Raw genomic sequence first — 19,351 nt, 5'->3', positions numbered from 1 at the left:
CCGTCCGTCTGTCGAAAGCACCCTAACTTTCAAAGGAGAAAAGCTAGGCTCTTCATATAAAACAATCTCCCGATTAGACTTCTTGACCCTCTACATGTACATGTCGTTCTAGTAATACTTCCAACAACTGTGCCAAGTATCGTCTAAATCATAGCCGCTATATAAATCGTTAACCTGATTTAACTTATTGAGTCCTAGACGGCGCTGTTCTTATCCAATTTGGCTGAAATTTTGCATATGTCGTTTTGGTATGACTTTCAACAACTGTGCCAAGTCGGTTCATAGCATGACATAGCTGCCATATAAGCCGATCGTTCGATTTGACTTTCTGAGCCTCTTGAAGGTGCAATTATTACTCGATTTGCCTGAAATGTTGGATTTGATATTTTTTACGACTTGTACGGCATGACAAGTATGCTCCATATCGGTCTACAACTTGATATAGCTCATATATATTTGAAAAAGTCATTCAAAGAATTTGACAAATGCAATCCATGGTGGAGGGTATATAAGATTCGGCCCGGTCGAACTTCACACGATTTCACTTGTTTTTAATAAAGCAACTTGCTCGTTGTATTGATAGAGGTGTTTTTTTTTATCATAATATTGTGTTTTTGAAAATTTCAACATTTTTTTGTCTGTGGGCCGCCTGATATATTTTTGTTATTGAAGAACTAATTAGAGTGGTTGTTATTGTTGTTTTCGCCATGATGCTTCTTATTATTGTGATATAAAACAACTACATACACTTCTATAATGTGGTATGTTCTTGGTGTGTGTGTGTGTTATACAATGCTTCTCTTGTTTTGTAATCCGATTATGTTGGTTTTTATTTTGCTGCTATTATTTAAGGATATTTTTGTTCCTCATTGAATTGAACTCCCTGGTAATGGGGTGGGAGAAAGCGTGAGGGGGAATCCTTGTATGGCTTGTTGGTTATATATATATATATATATATATATGTGTATGTGTGTATACGACATGTTGAGAATGCCTATATTGAGTATTGTCGAGTGTGTTGAGTGTTTGGAGAGTTTTAATGTCAATCACTTTATGCTTACAATCATCAACGTCATTGTCATTTGATGATGATTAAAATAACAAAAGCTTTAGATTTTCCCAAACGCCAACATGTACCAACTCAAACACACACACACAGACAAGCAACCTATGCCCCCGTTGTCAGTAACAACAGCAGCCTCATTGTTTTGTTATCTATTGTTTGGGTCCACACATATTCGATACGTATATATCGAAATTTAATTAGCATAATAATGCTTATATATAAAACACAATAAAATAAAAGATATAAACATATAGACATGTACAAATGTATAAATGAATATGTGTTGTTTGTATTATAAATACCCATACATGCCTTAGTAGACTTTGTATAATAAAGTCTCAATTATATGTTGTTATGTCAATGTTGGTATATATATTTCATATTGAATTTGGCACACCCTTGCATATCACTCCCACCACCCATACACCCACTTACCCACTCATGATCTGACAAAGTACTCGTATATCGCATATATATATAATTTGTTTGTGTTTTACTAATGTATATATATCTCATTATTTTTAATGACAACAAACAATGTGAGCCATTACTTTGTAAGCGAATCCTATAAATGGTTTTTCGATATCATTAAAATTGACAATTTGCGTTATTGAAAAATTTGCACAATCCAAAAAGGGCGACATAAATTTCATGGGATATGTAAAAATGTCATATATATCACTTGCTAGCGGCTCAGGCATATATACATACATGCAAGCGCTGCCATTAAATACAAAAATCTATGTATACATATAGATATTGCGAAATTTATTATAGGAAGGCCAACTGTTGCACACTTTTAGGAGACATCACAACTTCGACAGTTTTGTGGGGATTTTACAATAGCAAGGCATATCTTTGGAAGTCATATTAAAATTTAATTAAATGCAGTCCATGTGCGGGCTGTGCGCATTAATGTTAATAAATTGTAATAAACTAAAAATTTAATAAAAATTTTAAACTATTTAATGTGATATGTTTTATCAATTGTAAAACTTGGATAGATTTTTTTTTGATAAATTCATTATTGGTCTTAATAAATCTGTAATTTTATACCCTCCACCATAGGATGGGGGTATATTAATTTCGTCATTCCGCTTGTAACACCTCGAAATAATCGTCTAAGTCCCCATAAAGTTTATATATTCTTGATCGTGTTGACGTTCTGAGTCGATCTAGCAATGTCCGTCTGTCGAAAGCACGCTAAAATTCGAAGGAGTAAAGCTAACCGCTTGAAATTTTGCACAGACAGATGTAGGTCATTGGGGATTGCAAATAGGCCATACTGGTTCAGGTTTAGATCTTGCAACCATATTAACCGATGTCCCGATTTGACTTCTTGAGACCCTGGAAGCCGGAATTTTTGTCAGATTTGGCTGAAATTTTGCATGTAGTATACTGCTAGGACTTCCAATAACAGTGCCGGGTGCGGTGCAAATCGGTCTACAACCTGATATAGCTCCCATATAAACCGATTTCCCTATTTGATTTCTTGGGTCCTTACAAGCCGTAATTTTTATCCGATGTGGCTGAAATTTTGCATGCGGTGTTTTTTTACGGCTTCCAACAATTGTGCTTAATACGTTCCAAATCGGCCCATTACCTGATGTTGCTCCCATATAAACCGATCTCCCGATTTCACTTCTTGTGTCCTTACAAGCCGCAATTTTGTCCAATTTGGCTGAAATTTTGCATGCGGTGTTCTATTACGGATTCCAACAATTTCCCAAATACGTTCCAAATCGGTTTATAACCTGGTATTGCTCCCATATAATCCGGACCCTAGAGTTGACTTCTTGTGTCCTTACAAGCCGCAATTTTGTCCAATTTGGCTGAAATTTTGCATGCGGTGTTCTGTTAAGGATTCCAACAATTTCCCAAATACGGACACGCTAACCTCTGCGACACCCACTAAAATTTAGCAAAACTCGTGATTCTACGTCGATCTGTATATTTATCAATGGGTCTATCTCTCTTCCTTTTGGGTATAAAAAACAAACGCACTAAGATATTATACCCTGTACCACAGTAAAGGTGTAGGGTATAAATATGGCATATTATTTGGCGAATGTACAGGTTTATTTTATAAATTATATTTAGGATTCGGCGCCCCGGTACCCGAGTTGATAGCGTGGGTTGTGGGTTCGATTCCCATCCGAGGACTTGGTCTGTCGCTACTGTGGTATCACAATGGACTCAAAATTGTATAAGCAAGCCTGCAAAGGACTGCCACTCTCACCTAATCCAACCTAACCTAACCTAATATATTTAAGATTGTTTTGACAAGATATCTTTACAACACATTTTGATGAAAATGTTGCATATTTTTTAGCTTGTCTTAATCTGAATACGTTGTTTTATTTTGCTTAAAAAAATTAGCATACTTTTCGGCATACTACTTCAACCTTTCAGACCTACAAGTTTTGATAGTTTTTTCAAAGCAACTTTATTTTTAGAAATTTTTTTTTATGAAAGTTCTTAAATTTCAATAAATTTTTTATTTTAACTTCCCACCCAAGACATTGCATTATTTTTCATAATTATTTTTATTATATATGTTTTTTTTATATGGTGCTCTTTAGCTTACATAAATAAATTTTTTGATTTACATTAAACAAATGCTTTTCAAAAATAAATAATAAAGAAAAACAACAACCAACATTCAATTAAATATCAGAAATCACAAAATTAAAAAAAAACAGCCAATCGCATGAAAATTCCTGGTCATAAAAACATGTCGCTCGGGCAACATAAAACACATGCAGCCGGCAGGCGTCTCTAATAGCTAGGCGCATAAATTACAAAATGTTGGTTGGTAACAAAGAGAAAACTCCAACAAAACGGGTGGTTGCATATAGGAAACAAAATGACAATTAACAAAATAGCAGGTAAAAAAACAACACAATCTATAGCACACATCATAAAAAAACAAGGCTGGGAAAACAATGGCACATCAATTAAATATTTTTGTTGTTATTGATGATCACAAAATGCCTTTTAGGCCAAAGCCGCTTAAAAGCCCATTAAACTGTCAGGACAGCAGCCATGTTATTTGTTTACAGATAGCATATTTGGTTTGTTTTAAAAAATCTCTTTCCAGAAAATAAAGCAATGTTAAGATGAAGGGTTCGACGAAATTATAAAACAATTTTTTTTCCTAAGCGGAATAAATAACAATTATAACGAATTCAACAAAAATATTTTTTTTTGAAATTAAAAAGAAAATATATTTTATATTTAAAGATAAAAAAAATATGCTTTCGTATATTTTTTTAAACGTTTGGGATCAAATTGAAAAACTTATTTTTTTGAATGTTGTTTTTTATGCTTCGCACAACAAATAGTTTTTAAGCACTTAAATGTATGCACCATGTCTTAAATTGAGCTAAAAATTTTTCATATGCTCTTTTTTATATATTTAAAAATGTTTTAAATTTGATTTTTCCCCATTTGTTGATTTAGTTTCCAGCACTTTCCATTTATTTGTCACAGTAACTATCTCAACAATTAAAGCATACTTTTAGGTCTGCAAACAATTTTGTTGCGCTATCGTTCTTTTTTGTCAGACTTTGTTTGTTTGCTTTCACCATAATAGCAGTGTTCGTGCAGAAATATTTGCACCATTTAATTCACATTAAACTTTAACAAAAGGTATGCATTTGGTTTAAGCATTCAACGTTCAGGGTTTTTTGTGGCACTCTTTTTTGTGGATGCCATGATTGTGACATTTTCTGGTGCGACAAGTGGCACCGTGACAGTATGCAATGCATATGTTGTCGTGTGAGGCGCGAAGTTTGCTTTTTTGCTCTCTTTGCTAATTTTACACAATTTAAATTATAGTGCTTTGCAGCAACACCTAAAAGTATGCAACAGTTTTAATACCGCAACAAAGTAGTCCTTTGGTAATATAAATATCAGACAAATAGACATACAAACATACATGCCCACACCTGCACACACTCCAAAAATATGCTTAATAGTGAAAATGTTGGATATTCTTGTATAGGCAGCTCGTTGTGTGAATGTGTTTCAGCTCGCTGGTTGCCAAAAGCCTGTTGATGGTTCTGTTTCAGGGTAGCAGGGTTTCTTGAATATTATTCAGGTTGTTGTTTGGCTTGCTCTTTCCTTACCATGCCGCCATACAAAAAAGCATAAAAACCTCTGTCATGTACAACATACGAATAATAATTTTGGCACGAAAGCCATGTTAACATGTCCCCTGTGCCATAGATTCTCAACGCACATCGACAATTGGAGAGCGAGAAAGGTGGAGTTAAATGTTGGATGGCGACTTAGGCCTTGGGCTTTAGATGGTTGAAGCCCCAGTTGGAAAGGGCAAATTCTGTTGCACATTGTATGAATGTATATAGCCGTTGATGATGATGTTCTGGCTGTTTCACCATCCTGGGCTGTGGCGAACGTTAATGCAACCCAAAGGCGTCAAGTTGTAGCGTTACTTCCGTATGGCAAAGTATGTGTTTTATGGGGATAATATGGAAAACACTTTTTCACCTTAAAAAGAAATATATAGCGTTGGCCTAGAGTGTAAGCAGCTAAAGCAGTTTGATATCACTGTCAACAATGTACTATAGGATATGTGAATGTTTGCTATATGTGTGCGTGTTCTCTTATAGGTATTTGCCAGAGCAACCGGTAGCTAATGCGAAGTCAGTGCCACTCCGTTGTATGCAATCAGTACATTAAGTTCAGCAAAAAAAAAAAAAAAAAAACAATTAGATAAGAGGGAAGTAACCAAAATATGAGAACAAAATAAAATTTGAAACTCTACAAAACTAAACTTCGAAGTCCTCTTCCTTTGCGAATATTGAAAATCCGAAAGCATCCTTAGATTTGAAATTCGAAGTGTAATCGCTAGGTCAGAAGGTATTTTCAAAATGTTTACTTTTGGTTTTTTTTTGCATTTTTCGAGCAAGGGGAAACATTTTCAAAATTTAATGTAAAGGAGTAACCACAATTTCGAATTTTCTTGGATTATTCAAATTTTCGAATTGTAATATGGCGATTCTGAGTTTGTTCAATTCAGGATTACGTTTTATACGAAAATTGAAACATTTCAAAATCCCAAAATAATTTGAGTTAAGCATTCAGAAATGAAGTTTATGGCTCAAAACCATATTAAAACGCATTAATCGACAAATGTAAGAATATTTGAAATTGCTGTACCTCTTAAACTATTTCAGAAAAAAATGTATGTCTCAAAATCACTATAAAACGCAATCCCAAATGGTTTCTTCAAAGAACTTACTCAGAATAGCCATATTAAAGTTAAAAAAATTGAAAATCCAAGAAAGTTCGATATTTTTGTAACTCCTTTACATTTTCGAAATTCGAAAGTCGGAAATCATCCCTTGATTTGAAATAAAAAGTGGAAACGTTTGGTAAAAAGTTTTTTTTTCAATTTTTCGATGCCCCAAAATATTGCGAGTTAAGCATTCAGAAATAATGTTTATAGCTCATAACCACTATAACGCAATCCGGAATATTTTTTTCAAAGAACAATCTCAGAATCGCCATATTAAAATTCCAAAAATTTAAACATTTAGAAAAATTCGAAATTGCTGTAACTCCTTAACTATTTTGAATATCGAAAATCTGAAAACTTCCCAGGATTTGAAAGCTTAAGTTAAAGGTTTTTCAAAATTTTCACTTTTGATTTTTGTGTGCATTTTTTTGAAAATTTTCAAAGTCCCAACATATTTTGAGTTTATCCTTCAGATATGAAGTTTATGGCTCAAAACCACTATAAAACGCAATCCCAAATGTTTTTTTTTTTTTTTTCAAAAAATAAGCCCTAGACTAGAATAGTATAAAGTATAAAATTTTCTTTTTCGAATTTAGTTAAATGGCCTCTACTTTCATTTCTGCTTCTAAAGAGTTTAATGAATACTCTTGCTATATTTTTCTATTATTGCCTTTGCTATAGTTTTGACAATTTTTCTTTTTTAAAATGTATTAAAATTGCTCGATCCTTGTGGTGGTCTACGCATAATTTCTCCAAGTTGATTGCTATTACTGAGCTGGAAAATGTCTGTTTACCACTTTTTGAATGTGTGACCCGGACACATGCACTCATACTTACACAATCTTCTAGATACCTTGGCGTTGTAGTCGCCGTTACATTGCTACCATATAAGCTAAGTTTATGCCTTTGGATTTTTGAAGGAAGTAACACTAACACTGCTGCTCCCAACACCATTTGCTCACCAACATTGGGTTGATATGTGAACGGAATGGAGTATTGGAGCATGGGGGTATAACGAAGGCTATGGGGATTTTCGAGCAGTGGTTATAATACCGGATATGCTTGCGGCTTGTTCAACCATTAGTGAACATGTAATGTGAACGTAGTCTCGCGTAATCACAGTACATTGATGCCAACTTATATGTATGTATGCATTAGTATAACTCCGTTTGTATGTTTTGTGTATATCGAGGACTATATGTCCTTATACTGCACTCTAAAGCCTGACGTTGTAAGCTTCGTGCATGTAAGTGTGTGTGTGTGTGCGTGTGCGCGCGCGTTATGAGCTACAAACTACCGGTATTGTGTGGCGGCGGACGACGGGACCACTTCATATGCATACCAAGTCTATGGAGACCAACAGGTTTATTTGTTAGCTGTTCACGTACATTATAGCCATATCTTTTCAGGCATTTGGGTTTTGTTGTCCTCTTCTCTGTATTAATATGTATGCCATGTGTCTGAGTGTAATCCACATACCCATACGTATGTCTATACGTTTAGTATTTGTATGCAGGCGACTACCATGTTGATATACGGAATTCTTTATTTAAACGCAGGCGAACAAAATATTTGTAGATTGCTAAAGTAGTTGAATGTATGAATAACAGGGTTATTCAATAATAAAATACTTAAAAGCGTGGGTTTCTTGGAGAAAATAAAACCGTTGAAGTACGTACTATTTTAAAGCTATTTTCCTATTCTAAAGAAACTTTAACATATTTGATCTCACTAATAATTTTTTTAATTTTTTTCAAAGAACTCCATAATGATAATAAATTGCTAAACCAAATTGGGCCTTTGGACGTCAAAAACATTAATTATCAAAACCTAATAACTAAATTCATATAAATAAATATAACATGCCTACCGTTGGGCGCTATTTTGTTTTAAATTTGAAAGATTGTTTGATAGTAGCTGTTTAGAATGGCGATTAAAATTTATTTTTATAAGCCAATTAAATAAAAAATAAGATTATATTATGACTTTTTAATTCGTTTGTTTATTTTTAATTTGAATCACTCTTAACAAAAAAAAAAAAAAAAAATCAATACACATTAATCACATTCTTTAAAAATCATATAAATGCAAATCTCAAATTTGGTTATGACAAGTTACTAAAACATAATCGGAACAACGAGTTTAATAAATATAATAACTTATTATATTAATTTCTGTTTCAAATAAATATATCGAGTGACCCAATGTTGGGCGGTGTGTTCTTATTGGGGAAATAATCTTGATTCCATTATGACGAAACATAATTAAATCAATTACAGAATTATAGAATAATGGGCCCAATGTTGAGCGCCAGTTTGTTTTAAGGACATGATTATGATAATAGGTAAAGGCATGATGATAAAAGTAGTAAAAATATTTAAAATAACATGTAATGAGTAACAATAACAATCAAATTTCGTAAATTTTTGGTTCAAACTAAAAATATTGAGTAGTCCAACGTTGGGCGCCAATCTTGATTTTGTGGTAAAAGAAGGTTTTTCTGCGTCAAGCTAAAAGTTCTGATCTTTTCTAGGTTGATTTACTCCAATTTGGAGGTGGACAAGTACTGTACAAGTACTCCGGACAAGTACAACAACGGTGAGACCAAGTTGATTTTTCTTCAAAAAATAATTTTTTAATTTTATTTTTCTTATAACATTGCTGAAGTAAGCTCAAAACACAACATAAATCATCCTTGCCTGTTTTCACTAGGGCTAACATGAATATTAGTTGAGTTTGGTAGAAGGCGCTGAAACATTTTTGAAAATTTCGAGACTTTTTCGTGATAGCTAGTTTCCATAGATGTGAGTGTGTGTGCGTGTAAGTTGTGTTGAAGCTAGTGAAACTGAAAATGCATTGGAAACTTGAAAGGAGCCTTCCTTAAGATTCATTCAAAGTTAGGCACTTTGGAAAAAGACCAACGCTTTTCCACCAATGTGAACTTAATTCGTGAGTGTGATATTGTGTTTTGGAAAAATTTGCATATATCTAAAAAACGATCAAAATAAAATATGATACGAATTATACCCTGCAACACCACTGTGGCACAGGGTATTATAACTTAGTGAATTTGTTTGTAACACCCAGAAGGAAGAGGGACCGACCCATTGATAAGTATACCGAACGACTCAGAATCACTTTCTGATTCGATTTAGCTGTGTCCGTCTGTCCAAGTTAAATTGTGTATAAAGTACGCGTCGCCTATTGAAATTGGAAAAAATCGGTATATAAATATGTTTATCCTATTTGGACTAAAATGGATATTATATCGTCATTTGTTAACCGATTCTCACGAAATTTTGCACGAGGGGCTCTCTTAAAAGTCTCGACATTATTGATGAATTTCATAGAAATCGGCTCAGATTTAGATATAGCTCCCATATATATGTTCGTCCGATTTGGACTAGTATTGCAATTATTTGGTCATTTGTTAACCGATTCACACGAAAATTGCCACAAAGGATTCCCTTTTGACTCCTGGTTTTGCTGTTGAATTTAATAGAAATCGCTTCAGATTTAGATATAGCTACCAAATATATGCATCTCCAGATTTTCACTTTTAAGGCCTTTGCTAACCCATTTATCAATCGATCTTCTAAAAAATTGGCGCAACGATTTCAGTGAAATCGGATTATAAATTTGCCTTTGATGGGGCCAAAACTTTACGTCGAGATATCGGTCTATATCCAAATCTGGACCGATTTGGGTCAAGTTTCAGACACAACTCAATGTCCCAAATTTTGGCAAAATCGGAAAATAAATGCCGCCCAATACCTTAAATCGAGAGATTCGTCTATATGGCAGCTATATCCGAATCTGGACCGATCTGGAATAATCTGGGTCAAATTGACGAAAGATGTCGAAGGGCCCAACACAACTCACTGTCCAAAATTTCGGCGAAATCGGACAATAAATGCGTCTTTTATAGGCGGAAGACCTTAAATCGAGAGATCGGTCTATATGGCAGCTATTTCCAAATCTGAACCGATCTGGTTCAAATTGACGAATGATGTCGAATGGCCTAACACAACTCACTGTCCCAAATTTCAACAAAATCGGATTATAAATGTGGCTTTTATGGGACCTAAGACCCTAAATCGGCGGATCGGTCTATTTGGGGTCTATATGAAGATATAGTCCGATATATTCCATCTTCGAACTTAACCTGCTTATGGACAAAAAAAAAAAAAAAATCTGTGCAAAGTTTCAGCTCAATATCTCTATTTTTGAGATTTTCATTTCAACAAACAGACGGATGGACATGGCTAGATTGTCTTAGAATTTTATGCTGTTCAACAATATATATATATATATATACTTTATGTGATCGGATATGGATATTTCGATGTGTTGCAAACGGAATGACAAAATTAATATACTCCCATCCTTCGGTGGTGGGTATAATAAATACCGTCTTTTGTGAATGGGTTTGACCTCCATTGGGCGCTACATGTTTTAATAAAGACCAAAATTAGGAAAACTGCAGTATAGAAAGGTGTATCACATATAAGGCTATAAACAGGAACTTCTTTATCAATGAGCCAAGAACCAGACGTGAAAGCAATTACTGATTTAAATTAAGTCTTTCATTAGTATCCCAGTAGACCGCTCTAGGGAAAATTGTAAAAATGTTTGTTGCTCAAAAAATGTCTCATAATCACAGGTTGGGCTCCAAATAATAATTAAAATTTTTATTTTGTGTAAGTTTTGAATAATTTAACAAAGTTTAATTGAAATTAAAATAAAGTTATATGCATTTAGTTTTAACTTCCAGGAACAAAAACATGCATATCATATATATATACTTCTTTTTGGAAAATTTTCTGGTTCCATTTTAATACCCCTATGACATTGTATATTTCTCACCGAGTCGTCTGTACAAATCCCAGCTATTTTGGCAGGACATGAAATTGTTGCTCTGTATTTATAAATACGAATACAACAACAAGTATGGAAGTGAGGGGTGTGTGTGTGATTGTGTTTTTTAAATAAATTCGTGCGGATTTTATTTTTGGCGGTCTCAGACAAATTACTTTTTAAATGCATTTTTAGTATAAACATTTAATATATGTTTCGCACTCACACCTTTGGTCATGCTAACCGAACTCTCGCACAAACACTTCGGTGCACATGCAAATCCTATAACTACATATATATATATTTTGTAAATGTGTTGAGATAGCATTCAATTTATTTCAATAGCAACAACAACAATGGCACACTGCCTTTCTCGGTATGGCACTGACAGCAACAACGACAGCCGGATCTCCAATATCATTGGCTTTGTGGGCATTTTGGAATGTTGGCCATAAGGTACTAGAGAAGCTCTAGAGAGCCAAATGACACACAACACATTGAAAAAAAAAAAAAATGTGAACAAAACGGTGTTGGTTTTGTAGGGTTTATGTGGCATATACGTTATAATAACTACCGGTTTTAGTTTTTGTGATAAATACAACATGTTGTTGGTGGTGTTGCTGCTGATTCTACTAGCGGTATTGCTTTGGTATGTTGGTGGTAAAGTTTCGCTGTTGCACAACAAAACCGAAGACAAATTACATGCGGCTTTTTGATATTTGTGCTGAGATATATGTTGGGGATTTCTAGGTGATTTTTTTCGTTGTTGAAGGGAAAATGATTAAAAGATTTGTATGTGGCATGTTTTTTTTTAAATGATATTTTATGTGGGCAGTAAAAAAGTGAAAGCTTAATTGAAATTATGGTTATTAAGGAAAATGACAGGTCAAAGGATTTACTTTTTTTGGAAAATCCAGACAGGAAATACAAATGATGCTTCTCTTCTAGGCTTTTTGTTCAAAGAAGAAAAATAGTCAAATAAACACAAATTGAAGCTTCAAAAGGTTCTAGAAGACTAATCGGGAAATCGATGTATGGGAGCTATATCAAATCGGATTAGAATTGCGGCTTCCAGATGCTCAAGATGTCCAATCGGTAGATCGGTTTATATGGGAGTTTTATCAAGTTATAGACCGATTTGAATCGTTCTTGTTACAGTTTTTTGGAAATCGTAACAAAAAACTCGGTGCAAAATTTCAGCTAAATCGGATGACATTTTCGGCTTTCAGGGGCCAAAGATGTCAAATCAGGAGATCGGTTTATATGGGAGCTACATCAGGTTAAATGCCAAGTTGGACCGAACTTGACACGGTTGTAGGAAGCCATAACAAAATACTGGGTGCAAAATTTCAGCCAAATAAGATGATAATTTCGGCTTCTAGGTGCGGTTTATATGGGAGCTATATCCGATTTGGACTGCACTTGGCGCGGTTGTTGGAAGCCATAACAAAACACTCGCGCAAAATTTCAGCCAAATCGGATGACAATTTCGGCTTCCAGGGGCTTAAGATCTCAAATCGGGATATCGGTTTATATGGGAGCTATATCCAAATCTAAACCAATCTTAATTGGCAACTCTGGTTTCTTCAATTTTGTCTATAATTTAACCATGAATTGTCTTACAAACGATCAACGCTTACAAATTATTGAATTTTATTGGCAAGATGCGTTCTCTGTTTAGAAAGTTCATCGCGCGCTTCTTCAGCGACGAAGCTCATATGTGGCTCAATAGGTACGTAAATAAGCAGAATTGTAGATTTTGGAGTGAATATCAGCCAGCAGCATTGCAGGAGCTATCAAGGCATCCAGAAAAATCCAGTGCTGATGGGGAGAAGTTTTTACATGGCAAAGTACCTCACATGTCGCATTAGGAGGGGATAACCACCGCTGAAAAATGTTTTCTGATGCTTACGCCAGGATTCGAAACTGGTGTTCAGCGTCAAAGATAGACATCCTAACCTCTGCGCTGCGGTAGCCTCCTTCATATATTATTTTTAATTCTTTTTTTTTTTGGTAGTATAGGGGGAGGGGGACTGCCCTCTGACTCATCCTCTTATTTGAGTAAAATATATTCTCGGTCGTCTACATGACAATTTGGTGTTGTTTGTATTGGGAGTAGAGGGTCGGTCCCCCGACCTTAAGACCCATAGGACAATTTATTTGAGTCCTTTATTGTTGCGACATACATGTCCTGCTGAACGGCGAACGTGACCCAGATACTTGAATCTCTAGAATAACATAAGATTCGAACTCTGCTGACAAAGATCATTCTTTTAATTCACATATTATCCCGCTCGAACTACACGTCCTAGTGGGTGGGTCGGTCCCAGACTCTGTCCCAAATGTGTATACCAGATTTGTAGTCAACTCCCAAAGACCATTCATTAGATACCCATTTTGTGACGTTGGACATTCATGCCCGTTATGGGGTTGGGGATTTTTACTTTACTTTCAAATACCTTTCATTTGATATTCATATTGTCCCAATTGGTAAATATGTCCTGCTGGCGAGACTCCTCAGGCAGCAAGGAATTAATTTGTATGTCAGGTTTGTACTCCACTTTTAAATACCTTTCATTGCATACCCATATTGCGGAAAGCAGTAAAAGTACACTTAGGGTGAGATTTTTACGCTAAGTACGAGTACGATAACTCTAATCTTAAATACTTTTCATTTGATACCCATATTATCCCAATCGGTAAACATGTCCGTTCGGGTGGGTTTTGGGATGGGGCGTCCCCCAGGTTATTTGCCCCCAAAATGTTTATACCAATTTCGTGTTTTTTGGGTTTTGGGTGGTATGCAAAATTTCGCACCCATTTCCGAAATCTGGCGTTTTTTAAAATTAGGGTAAGAGGGAGGGTCCGCCCGCCTTCGAAAACCAAAAAATGTACCATCTGCGAGTATTTCATGAAAATCGGTTCAGCCGTTTTTGAGTCTATAAGGAACAGACAAACAAACAAATAAACAAACCAAGCGCAACAATTTCATTTTTATATAATAATAAGAAGAAGATGTACTTCTCATACATTTTATTACAAAATTTACTTCGCATAAACTCTTTAAAATTTTACTTTTGCAGCATTTTAAGCTAATATAAAATCATTAAAGGTTTTTGTTTTTATGTTGTCCATGTTAATGTAAATTGCTGCTGTACTATTTTACCATCCTTTTCCTTCCTCTTGGGCCACCAAGTGTCACATTGAATATTCGTATATATTATTCTTCTCCAATAAATTACATTTATTTTCATTAGGACTAAAAGCTGTTTTATGTAAAATCTACCACATTTCCACTCACTTACTTTTGCAACTGACGCTAGTGTTACCCGCCAATCTTCCTAACTAACCCCCCCCCCACCCTACTGCCTTTTCCGAACATCATCTATCCCTTACAGAAAATTTTATTTTTAAGCACTTTACCCTCCGACATTTTCTGTGTGATTTCAATCCGCAATAGCCTGTGCTTGCTTCTACTTATAGGAATTATTTAATATTACAACACTATTTACAAAATCAAAAGCGAAAGCGAAACATTTAACAGCAGCACAGGGTAAGCAGGGGGGTGGTGGAGGATTTTGTATAAGAAGAAAAAGCCTGGATGGACCAAGTTCCAGACAAAGGCAACAACTGCTGACATTACAATAAAATCCCCAGCACTGCAAGCCCCAAAGTGTAACCAAAATGTTGGCAAACGAAGTTGTTTGAAAAGAATGGGCATAGTGGAAGAAAGACCATAGCAGAAAATGAAACTTTTTTAATGTAATTGAATTAAATGCGGGAAAAAGCGAAGTGAATTAAATAAGTTTTCGCTATTTGCCAGCTTTCATGGTTTTTCTTGTGTTCGTTTCGTTTTATTTTTTTTTTTTGTTGTAAAAGGTGGAAAGAGAGTTTGTCGACGACATTTAAATGCAACAGAATACCCTCAGCAGTTTTAACATCAGCGTCATCACAAGAGTATCTTTCTTTGTACAGCCTCTGATTGTGACATTCACTTGGCCTTTATCCTTGGCCTAAGTCTCTAAAATGTCAAGGGAGAACGGAATTTTGATGAAATTAGAGACATAAGAAGACCTGCCTAATTTCAGATTTTTTTTTTTATAAAATTACTAGATTAGTAGTGAAGATTTTGAATTAAGAAGTTCCTTATGTTGGGCGTCAATTTAAGAAAATTATTTCACAAAAATATTGAGCATAGCCACATGAGTAAAAATATTTTGTATTAAAAAAAGGAATGTTTCTCAAAAAAGGTAAGGAATTAAAAAATATTTACTCCAGTTGGCCGCCAGCTTATGAAAAGTCGCTTTTGCGTAATTTCTACGAAATTTATAATGGTTTGCACGTTATTTGGATTAAATTCAGCCAAAAAAGAACTATTCGAATTGTATTGTAAAAACTATATAAAGGGTGATTTTTTTGAGGTTAGGATTTTCATGCATTAGTATTTGACAGATCACGTGGGATTTCAGACATGGTGTCAAAGAGAAAGATGCTCAGTATGCTTTGACATTTCATCATGAATAGACTTAGTAACGAGCAACGCTTGCAAATCATTGAATTTTATTACCAAAATCAGTGTTCGGTTCGAAATGTGTTCAAATTTTGACAAATTTTGTTCAGCGATGAGGCTCATTTCTGGTTGAATGGCTACGTAAATAAGCAAAATTGCCGCATTTGGAGTGAAGAGCAACCAGAAGCCGTTCAAGAACTGTCCATGCATCCCGAAAAATGCACTGTTTGGTGTGGTTTGTACGCTGGTGGAATCATTGGACCGTATTTTTTCAAAGATGCTGTTGGACGCAACGTTACGGTGAATGAACACATTTCGAACCGAACACTGATTTTGGTAATAAAATTCAATGATTTGCAAGCGTTGCTCGTTAGTAAGTCTATTCATGATGAAATGTCAAAGCATACTGAGCATCTTTCTCTTTGACACCATGTCTGAAATCCCACGTGATCTGTCAAATACTAATGCATGAAAATCCTAACCGCAAAAAAATCACCCTTTAGAAGCCGGATGCAGGTTGGGCGCCAGCTTTTATGAATTTACTTTGGAAAGTACAAATTGAAATAATCGATACGATAATGGTAATTTCAACATGGTAGGGATGACAATACAAAATTAAATAGATTTTAACCCGAGTTTCTAATAAAAAAGATTCTATTACATATGAATATGCAATATGCATTTTATAATGTTTGCTAAAACAACAGTTTTTGTCTGCTGGACAGACATTATTGCAGTTTCAGCAAACATATGGCTGCTGTATTAGCAAACATTTCGGTCAGATCAATCAGCAAACAAAAACTAGAAGATCATAGTAATTCTGTCGTCGTACAGCCAAATGGGACAAGAATTGCGCCCTTTTAAGGCTCGAGAAGTATAATCGAAAGATCATTTTATATGGCAGCTATGTCAGGTTGTGAACCGATTTGGACCATATTAGGCAAAGCTGTTGGAAGTCGTAACAAAACCACTTACACAAAATTTCAGCCAACTCGAATAAGAATTGCGCCGTCTAGACACTCAACAAGTCAAGATCCAATATCGGTTTATATGGTTATATCATCTATATCAAACATAGACCATTATGGCCCATTTACAATCTCACAAACACTGATAAGAACATACTTTATTACTTTAATTGGCTGTGACAGAACAATTGTTCCACTAGCCGAACGTAGAATAGCGTTCCAAGAGCCTTGATCTTCCGCGCTCATTCTAAAATCTCTGACACCAAGTTTCGAGGTAACTCTCACTACTTGATCTTTGCATCGGGATTTTGGTCTTTCCGGTTTGCGTGTACCACCGAGTTTACCTTCATAAAACTTCTTTGCTGGAGCTTCTTCATCCATTCTGACAACATGACCCAGCAAACGCAGTCGTTGTATTTTGAAATGTGTAACTGTACTATTCATATGAAGCCTATATTCTCCATTAACGTAAACTGGTCCATATATTGTACGAATAATCGTTCTATCAAACACTCCAAGCACTGCCTCGTCTGCTTTCACACGTAACATGCCTCAGAACCATGTAACAAGAATCTCTTTCGATTCTTTCAAAGGCTGCAGTTACTACTTCCGGTGACCGACCTATGATGTCGATGTCGTCGGCATAGGTGAGTAGCATGTGTTCTCTTGCGATTAGTGTGTCATATCTACATCTCGTATAATCTTTTCCTTACCTGTTGTGCTTGCAGCTTTTCAATGTCGAGCTACTGTGTAGTGTCAGATCGTACTTTTCTCGCCATGTTCAAAGGATTCGGTGTGGTAGCGACGCCATTCCCAGTCCATCGCACTTCCTTGTACTTTTCTAATACATCCGCCAGCGCGTATACTGCACCAATAACGGCGCCAATAACTCGCCTTGTCATCTCGAGTATCCTTGGCATTCAGTATTTAATTGAGTATGTAACAGCATACTGGATACATATTGGAAGAAATTCATAAAGGTAATGGATTTTTATTGACCTTGTTGGGCACCATCTTTTAACAGAGGCCCGTGTCTAAATTTTAACAACAACATTAAGTAATATATGTGTGTTCAAATGTATAAATGCTAGCCATTTTTTGAAGAAATCAACTAAAATTCTTTTCTTAGGCCCTTACATAGAAAAGATTTTTTTAAAATTAATTTAATGCTTACCCTTGCAAATTGCAAATTTTGCCCATGAACATTCCACTAAGGAACAGGGTCAAACTTCTCACATATGAATGAGTGCAGTCCGATTCAAGTTTTAAGTTCAATGATAAGGGGCCTCCTTTTTATAGCCGAGTCCGAACGGCGTGCCGCAGTGCGACACCTTTTTGGAGAGAAGTTCTACATGGCATAGTACCTCACAAATGTTGCTAGCATTAGGAGGGGAAAACCACCGCTGAAAATTTTTCTGATGGTCTCGCCAGGATTCGAACCCAGGCGTTCAGCGTCATAGGTGGACATGCTAACCTCTGCGCTACGGTGACCTCCAATGCTTACCCTTATCTTCGTTAAATATCATCTCTCAACTAAGACGGGTTAGATAAAAAAAAGTAGTCCCACGTTGGCCGCCAATTTTAAAGCCAGCGCCAAGAGTGAGTGAGTTTTAAAATTTAGATATTTATGTGACCTTACGAAATTTACCAGTTACATGGACGGCTCCAGAAATTACCTAAAAATACTTTTTAAGTTACTTATAAAGAAAAAAATTGTATTTAATTATACTAAATTTCATCTCTCAACTAAGACGTGCAAAGAAAAGCCAAAATTGCCCTCCCCATGTTGGGCGCTAATTATTAAAAAACCGCTAAAAAAATTAGTCTGTAATAGCAAAGCTTCTTACATTGGATTCGTGTTAGAAGAAAATGATAAGGGTAATTGGTGTTTTAGGATCACGTTGCACGCCGTTTTTTAATAAAGCCCTAAAAGTGCCTATATTCTTATTTTTTTGCGCTAGTATAACCCAGGAATCTTACAAAAATTGTGAACGACAAAGAAAAAAACAAGTAAAAGTGTACTAAGTTCGGCCTGGGCGAGTCTTGGAAACCCACCAAAGATTGAGGCGCACTTTACTTTTATAAATCTGATTGTGAGGAAGAAATTGTAAAACCTTGTTTTGGGTTATGCCTTGGATTAAGCTTCGTTAAGGTTCTCTGTTGCTCAGATTTACTCTTAACCCAACATGGATTCTGCTAAAAATTTATGCAAAATAAGTTTAGTTGAAGGGCATAATTTGATTCTACATACAAAACTTCTGTCAAACCAGCAAAAATTAAAGCCACAAGGAACCGAACAAGGATGATCGAGAGGTTATAGACTGATTTGGACCGTATTTGGCACAGTTTTTGGAAGTCGTAATAGAATACCACATGCACAATTTCAGTCAAATCTGACAAAAATTGGGACTTGTAAGGGCTGAAGAAGTCAAATTGGGCGACCTGTTTATGTGGGAGCTATATCAGGTTACAAATCGATTTGAACGATCGATTTGTATATGTGCAAAATTTCAGCTAAATCGGACAAAAATTGTGGCTTCCAGAGGCTCAATAAATAAAATCGGGAGATCGGTTTCTATGAGAACTATCTATCTAAATCTAAACTGATATAGCCAATTTGCAATGCCCAACGACCTACATCAATATTAAGTATCTGTGCCAAATTTCAAGGGGCTAGCTTTACGCGT

General features: G+C 35.4%; 1 protein-coding gene across 16 annotated transcripts in view; it reads right to left on the bottom strand.

Annotated features, from left to right (window-relative positions):
- LOC106082501 (CUGBP Elav-like family member 4) overlaps positions 1-19,351 on the bottom strand; it is a 1,058,181-nt gene that overhangs the window by 35,950 nt on the left and 1,002,880 nt on the right. The gene's annotated exons all lie outside the window — the stretch shown is intronic.

Source organism: Stomoxys calcitrans, chromosome 1, assembly GCF_963082655.1.
Source record: "Stomoxys calcitrans chromosome 1, idStoCalc2.1, whole genome shotgun sequence".
In the NCBI taxonomy this organism is placed as follows: domain Eukaryota; kingdom Metazoa; phylum Arthropoda; class Insecta; order Diptera; family Muscidae; genus Stomoxys; species Stomoxys calcitrans.
Note: the sequence above shows the minus strand (reverse complement) of the source record. Positions and strands in the feature narration are given on the sequence as shown.